We start from the raw sequence: 8,319 nt of genomic DNA, 5'->3' as shown, positions 1-8,319 counted from the left end.
AGTGTCTCAAAAGAATTTGCAGGCTTGAAGCCATCTACTCAGCCAAGGGTCAAAGCTTTATTTCAATAGTACCTCCATTACAAAACGGGGCTAAAATGTAAGGGAATTCAGCAGAGAAATAGAAGCAAGGGAGAGACATTTATCCAGCTTTTATTGTTGATGTGCTAATCCTATGGCTCATAGAAGAAATTTGGTTCTCATAGACCAGATTATTACTGACCAGATTACCAGTCAGAAATGAATTGAGGAGTGGTCTTATTCACTATTGTCTCAGGAGTTTGATCTGTGGGAATTTCCTGAGGCCAGGAGCTATCTAAGGAATGGTCAGAATCAGATTGGGCGTGGGAGTTTCCTGAGGCAGAAAATCTAGAATCACTGACTTATTATCAGAACAGAAGCCCCCCCTAATCAGGGGGTGACAAAAATCATATAGCATCAACTTAGTTTGGTTTTCTCATCTGGAAAATGGGAATAATAATAGCCTTCCAGGGTTGTTGTAAAATGAGATAATACACCACTTGGAACATAGTAGGTACCTCTATATAAATCCTAGCTAGTATTATTTCATCTCTCAGTATCCCCAGGCAACTCTACTAGAAGCTGTTTGTTGAGCCTGTATGAGAAAAGTGAGTTACTCACAGGGAGCTTCCTGTTCTGGTGAAACTAAAGTCCTGTTCAAAAATAAAATGAAGATTAAATAAGTGATAGTGATTGATAGATATCATGACCAACACACACACACACACACACACACACACACACACACACACAAACACACACACACACGTAACCTTGGAAATCAATAGAGGACATCCCCCTCCTGAATCAGGATCCACAGAGGAATTTTCATTCTTTCTCTGTTGAAACTTGGAGTCAATTTGGCTCCTCATTACTTGGTACTTCCCATGAAGGATGAGTAACTAATTCCTCTTTCCAACTCCTCCAGCCCTGTGATTCAGAATTCTTGACTGCCTGGGCAACAAGTCTCCCTTCCTCTGCTGTCTCCCCATGCTTCGTCCCTTCCCCTCAGACCCATTTGCCTTGCTCCTACATTCTCCCTGCAGTCCCTGTATCCTTTCCTCTTTCCTTACCACTGTACCCTCTGGAAATTCTTCTCTTCATTTTCTTTTTCTTGTGTTCCTTTCCACCTTCTGCTGTTCACAGAAACCTGCTTTTATCCTGAATATACAACTTTTCTTGGTATCCTCTCCAAACTGGTTGCCCCAGAAAGAAAGGAGGAGAAGGAGGTGATGGGGGAGAAGGAGAAAGAGGAGGAAAAGGAGCCTCCTGGCTCTCACTGTCAATAAATGTCCAATCTCCTTCCCTCTGTCATTGTCTTTCAACTCCACCTCTCTTCCTTTAAAGTTTTCTCCAGTCCATCTAGATCTTTAGTACTCTCATCTATGTCACTTTCTCATCAAAGAGTCATACATAAGAAATCCTGCAGACCATATATCAATTAAGAAAACCACATATTAACATTATATTTTATTGCATTTCTATTTATTTTGTTAAATATTTCCCAATTACATTTTAATTTGATTCCAGCTGTACTCAGGATTAGAGTGGGTTATAGTGCAGTCCATAGGCCACAGGCTTGATACCTCTGATAAACATAAGTAAAATTAGGGGACACATGCACACACACATGCACAAATGTACAAATTTCATCAAATTAATCCATCCCAAATGCTAGAATACAGAGTTACTTAAAGGTTTCCAAGTATGGACAGAACAATAAAACGGTAGTTTCAAGAAGATTCAAGAAGTTTAGTAGAGATGATGGAATACCATTGAGAAAGGAAGAAGCTTGGAGTTATAGGATCTGAGTTCAAATCTCAACTGTGTCACATTCCTGGTCTTAGATAAGTCCTAACCTCTTTAGGTTCAGATCTGGAAAAAAAAAAAAAAAAAAAAAAAAAAAAAAAGTGGGAGCTGGACCAGATAAGCTTTTGGAGATCTAAAATTTCTGATTCTATGAGCTTATGCCTAGCTCAATTAATGACCAATATACTTTTATTAAGCACCTACTATGTGCCACATACTATGTTGGTAGCTTTAGGATACAAATTGTTTAGAATGAAACAATCCAGGATCACAAGGATCTGGGGTGGGGTAGGGGAGAGGATGGACACAGAGAAGAACTGAAAGACCAGTTTGTGTGTATATATATATGTAAATATATGTACATATGTGTCTGTTGTACATATATATATGCAATATGTTGTATATATATCTTGTTTGCACAGATATATATACAAGTATATGGAAATGGTTAAATGATACAATGGATAGAAATCTGGGTTTAGAGTTAGGAAGACCTGAGTCCAAAGGTAACAAGTCATTTCATTTCTGGAGAAATTTGCCCTCATCCATTGGAGAAGGAAATGGCAAACCAGCCTAATATCATTGCCAAGAAATCCCATGAACAGTACTGGCATCTGCAGGGTCACAAAGTACCAAAGATGACTACATAAATAAACAACAACAAACAAGTATTTTTGTATCTAAGTACAGTATTTGTATATGTATATCCAGAGTTGCCATGTATACATATAGAGATAATTACATAGAAGAGTGACACAAAATAGTTAAACAGAATGTCATTTGGGAAGGAGGGCACTAACAGTTGGAGATATCAGGAAAATACTTTATGGAGAAGGTAAGTGTTTGAGCTGAAGCTTGAAATAAGAGAAGGACTCTGAGTCAGAGGAGAGATTGCATTTCAGGTATAAGGAATGACCAGCATACAAGTACTGAAATGGGAGATGGGGTGAAACAGAGGGGAAGACCAGTTTGGCAAAATGTAGGACAGACCAGGATATATATATATATATATATATATATATATATAGAGAGAGAGAGAGAGAGAGAGAGAAAGACAGGAAGGGATAGATTGCAAAGCATTTAAAAATCTAAACAGCTTATAGTTTATCCTACTGGCAAAATGGAGCCATTGGAGTTTACTAGGGTATGGGCACTTAAGAAAAATCACTTTAATAGCAGCATGGAGAAGAATTGAGGCAGAGAGACCCATTAGGAAGCCATTGTAATAATCTGATGAGTTCCTGGAGTTATCTGTGAGGTCATTTCTAGCTCTATGACTAAGTATAACAAGTATCCATAGGATGGGCTGAAGACTTGGAGAGATTGGTGACAAAGGTTTGTCTGGATTTGAGTCAAATACTTGAATTGTTGATGGAGGCAGCATACAAAGGAAAAAGAATTATTAGAAACATTCAGAGTGAGAACTAATTGATTTTGGTGGCACTACATGTGGGAGACAAAAAGAGTGAGGGATAAGTCAGTCAAAGATAACTCTAGGGGCAGCTAGAAGGTTCAGTGAATAGAATAGTGAAGTTAGGAGGTTCAAATTCAGCCTCAAGACACTTAGAACTTTCTAGCTATGTGACCCTGGGCAAATCCCTTACCCCAATTGCCTCAAGGGAAAAAAAGATAACTGGAAGAGTTTGGGGGCATGAGTGGCATCATTGCTGAGCCCTTTCTAAACTGGAAGAATGTCCCACATAGCACTAGGTAAGAATAGTTTGCATTTTCTAGAAGTTAATTGCTGATGTTTTTCCTTTGTGCATAGTATGTCCCATTTTAGATAATATGAAGTATAATGGATAGAAAGCTGGTCTTGTTAGCCACAAAGATCTGAGTTCAAGTCCTGCCTCTAACACATTCTGGCTGTCTGACTCTGGGCAATTCATTTCATTAGATTGTAAACTCCTGAGGGGCAGGAGTTTTTGCTTCTCTTTGGAATTTAGTAGACATTAATACATGTTTATTGAAAGAATGAATAAATTAATTTCACTTAATCATACTTCAGACATCTCTTTAGGACTATAAGTTGTAGAAGAGTTGATAAAGTTTCTTCAGTGGAAGGTATTTCTCTACCCTTTCATTCCCCCTGTTTAGCCTTTCTAGCTTTCATCAAGTTTCAACCAAAGTCCTACCTTCTATAAGAATCCTTTTCCAATCCTTAATTTTTTTCCTTCCCCATTTATTTCTAATTTATTCTGTCTGTCTTGCTTGTACATAGTTGTTTACATTAGACTATGAGCTCTTTGAGAGCAAGGTTTATATATAAGGCTTATCTATTTATCTATCCATACATCCATCCATCTATCCTTCCATCCATCTATCTTGCTTTCCTTTATATGCCTAGCACTCTAACACTGTACCTGTTCCAGAATAAATGTTTAATAAATGCTAGTTGACTTGAGTACATCATTGAGACTACATCTTTAGGCATGTATCTGAAAGAAATAAACCAAAAATTGCCATAAATTCAGAATTCTAACTCTGGTTACAATGCCTAAAACTGTATTTATCTTTTTTTTTTTTTTTTTTTTTTTTGAGGCTGGGGTTAAGTGACTTGCCCAGGGTCACACAGCTAGGAAGTGTTAAGTGTCTGAGACCAGGCTTGAACTTGGGTCCTCCTGAATTCAAGGCTAGTGCTCTATCCACTGCGCCACCTAGCTGCCCCTAAAACTGTATTTATCTTAAATAGTTTTTATTTCATGTCTTTTTGAATTCTCAAATTTACTAATATTTTACAGTTTCCTATAATTTAAAAGCAGTGAAAATTAAGGATTATAGAAGACCCATAATAATCTTCTTTGCTATGTGAATAAAAAGGTCAATCAAATGTGGCCTGAAGTGACCTCACTTTAAATTGACATTGCTATCCTAACTTCCCACTATAGCTTCTTTTGAACTGTTCTTTAGGCAAATCAGAAATAAAAAATTCCAGTGTCATCTTCTAGTAAACTCCTTGGGGGGAGGTGTAATGAAAACATTGCATAATCTGGACTTCACTGAACCTAGTTTATAGACCATGCACTCCCATCAATCATTTACATTAGTTAATCACAAAGACATCTAGTCCACTTTGTACCTGAGCAGGAATCCACACTAGATCATCCCTGACAAATGGCTATCCAGCTAGTATTTATTATAGGTCTCCAGTGAGGGGAGGTGCATTCTATCTCATGTTTTTTGTATGTCTCTGGAGGAAACTCTTCATTGCTTAATGGATAGAGCATTGAGGCTAGATTTAAGAAGACCTGAATCCAAATCCAGCTTCCAACACTTACTAGCTTTGGGACTCTGGGCAAGTCACAAACTCAATTTGCCTTAGTTTCCCTCATCAGTAAGATGAGAATAATTATAGCACCTTAGTTCTATAAGTTGTTGTGAAGCCCAAATGACATAATGAATGCTTAACATAGTGCCTAGCACATAGTAGGTAATCTATAAATGCTTATTCCCTTTCCTTCACCTTATTTCTCATAAACATCTGGAATTGACCTTTTCTTTTGTCATTAATTTCCTTCTGTGACTTTTACAACAGGAGGGCATGGAACTTTTTTTAGACAGATAACATGGAGCTTTTTTTAGACAGATAACATGTATTGATAACATGAAGCTTTTTTTAGACAGATAACATGTATTGTGAATTTTTTCGACAGGTACACCATTAATTGTGCCTAGTCCTTCTGAGTCTCCTGTAGAGTGTCCTTATTTGTTAAGATGGGCGAGAATGTTGAGAATCCAGGCCCCAGACAATCACGACCTAGTTCCCCATAATATGAACAACTTGATCTTCTAGTCCCCAAGAGGACGAGTGTGATGGGGAGTACTTTTAAAAGAGATAAATAGAGCACTGTGAGTTCACATGGAGCAGGGACAGTGGAGCCCAGGGATGATGGGCTAAAGGTCTATAGAGGAGGGGAAGCATGACCATCAGTATCAATTCCCGGTCACAATTCTACTTATCTCCAGAAGGATGGCCACCAAGTGATGGATTATTTTTGGTTATAGAAACCTATAATGATTATTTTGGAATGAGAAAGGAAGTAAGTTAGGAAGTTAGGAAGGAAGAAGGAAGGAAAGAAGGAAAGGAAGGAAGGAAGGAAGGAAGGAAGGAAGGAAGGAAGGAAGGAAGGAAGGAAGGAAGGAAGGAAGGAAGGAAGGAAGGAAGGAAGGAAGGAAGGAAGGAAGGAGGAAAATGGTATCTACTTTTTTAAAAACTTACATTATAGTTCTCATTTTTTGTGTATTTGTTTTCTTTTGCAGCACAGCTAATATGGAAATGTGTTGTGCATAATTTCACATGTATAATTGATATTATATTACTTACCTTTTCAGGGAGTGGGGGAGGGATAAAAGGGAGAGAGAGAATTTGGAACTCAAAATTTTAAAAATGAAAAAAATTTTTTTCATGTAATTGGGAAATATTTAATGAAATAAAAATTTAAAAATAAATTTAAGTCTAGTTCTTCAAACATTTCCTTATTAGAAACTAGGCTTTCTCTAAGATCTGTAGAAAACTAGGGATTAAGAAAAAAAATTAAAATATTAAATCATGTTTTAACAGTTTCATGCCCCAGTCATATACAATAGAAATTACTTAAGGGGTCATTTGTTTTTGATGACAGAAAAACTTTTTTTTTAACTTGGATAGTCTATTTTAAAGGTGTTCAGTGCACCTTACTAGTAGAAATATTCATTTAACCACAGTCATAATTACATCAAAAGAACTGGATGCAGCCAACCACATTGATGCAAATTGCTAAGAATTCAAGGAAGGGAAGCTTCTCAACTAAATTTTTGAAGAACTTTCTTGCATTAAAATTTACTGAGTGCCTTAAGTTTAGTAGGCAACATGCTTTTGTTTCTAAGGCTTTATTCAGTGTCTCAGGGGGCCCACATGCTCTCTTAGTGGTATTGACAAATTCCCCTTAGTGATGCTGACTGGATCAGGTGTAGATGTAATTAATTTGCACATTAATATTTTTATGGGAGATGTGAACTTTTAAAAAAAATGCATGAGAAATCAAACAAATCAGAATCAGACCAAACAGGAACCAAACAATTTAAGTGCCTTTCAAGATAGCTGATAGAGGGGGCTCATGCTGAAGATTACTTTACTGATAAAATCAGCTGCTATTTATAGCCACAGTATCCACCCCTTTGGGAGCCATGAGCCCAAGAAGTGTACAAACACAGTAGCTCTATATTTAAACTGTGGATTCTTTCCTTGTCATCCCTCCTTTACTATTTACCTTCAGCAGACCTAATTAGAATTAGGCAAATTCTGTATTTATCATTGGTATTGGATTTGTTGGTCTCAATATATTTTAAGAATCTATGATTTTATCAGTGTGGGTTGTCCTGACACCAATGCAATTTTTCTTTCCCCTTTTCAATTCGAGGTTCCCTGTATATAAGGTGTCTTTTCTTAGTAGAATCTAAGCTTTTAAAGTCTATTTAATATAGTGGGTGACACATAGGAACCATTTAAAATTCATTTAGTGACCTCTTCCAGAATTGGATCAATGGTTTTTGAGAATAGCTAAGGTCAAAAACTTCAATCATTCAGGCAACAAGCATTTTTTACTTATCAACTCCATGCCAAGAGAGATGGTCCTGTGTCAGGAAGAGCTGAATTCAAAACTGGCCTCAGAGACTTACTAGTTGTGTGACCCTGGGCAAGTCACTTCACTCTGCCTCAGTCTCCTCATCTGTAAAGTGAGTTGGAGAAGGAAATGGCAAACTTCTTCAAGATCTTTGCCGAAAAACTCCCATATGGGGTCATGAAGAGTTGGACATGATTGAAATGACTTAACAACAATCACTACCATAATAGTAACAACAGTACTCCTTAGACTTGTTTTCCTCTCTGTCAAATGAGGGGTAGACCAGATGGCCTCTGAGCCCTCTCCTCCTGTCTCCAGCTCTAGATCAAGGAATTTGTTTGCTCCATCTTGAAGTATTAAAGGTGGATTTTATTATTTTTGATGTCTTTTGTTCCCACATCATATTTCCAAATATTTTTTCTCCCAGCCACTCTTTAGTTATACCTTATACCTGGTTACACCTATTACACATAGGTAATAGCTAATATTTGGGGTAGGGTTTTACTATTTGCAAAGTACTTTATATTAGCTCCTTTGATAATGAACAGAGAAAGGGGTGATGGTGCAGATTGAGAAAGAAGATAATATCTGGAAGGCAATAGTCAAAGCCAAACTTCCCTATTCAGGAGGGGGATAGAAAAGAGGAAAAAGAAAAGAACGTGGTTCTGGATCAGGGCCTGCCTCTTAGACAGTTAGGAAATGGCTCCATAAATTGTGCCATATGAAGATAGTGAAACGTTATTTTACTATTGTGGTTGTAGTGGTGGTAGTTGTTGTTCTGGCCTGACTGACGCTTCATTTGTGATTTTCTTGGCAGAGATATTGGTTTGCCATTCCCTTCTCCTGCTTATTTTACACACGATACAGCAAACAGTATTAAGGGATTACC

General features: G+C 37.4%; 1 protein-coding gene across 2 annotated transcripts in view; it reads left to right on the top strand.

The window, feature by feature from the left end:
• The first annotated feature begins 2,503 nt into the window (after positions 1 to 2,503).
• The window catches only part of UBE2N (ubiquitin conjugating enzyme E2 N), a 70,451-nt gene continuing 64,635 nt past the window's right edge, over positions 2,504 to 8,319 (top strand). Inside the window, exon 1 of one of the 2 annotated variants that reach the window (XM_074271180.1) lies at positions 2,504 to 2,662. The gene's annotated coding sequence lies outside the window, so the exon portion shown is untranslated. The remainder of the gene's footprint in view (positions 2,663 to 8,319) is intronic. The other variant, XM_074271182.1, reaches the window with a different exon arrangement.

Source organism: Sminthopsis crassicaudata, chromosome 5 (assembly GCF_048593235.1).
Source record: "Sminthopsis crassicaudata isolate SCR6 chromosome 5, ASM4859323v1, whole genome shotgun sequence".
Lineage (NCBI taxonomy): Eukaryota > Metazoa > Chordata > Mammalia > Dasyuromorphia > Dasyuridae > Sminthopsis > Sminthopsis crassicaudata.
The sequence above is the reverse complement of the archived record's forward strand: the minus strand, read 5'-3'. Positions and strand labels throughout refer to the sequence as shown.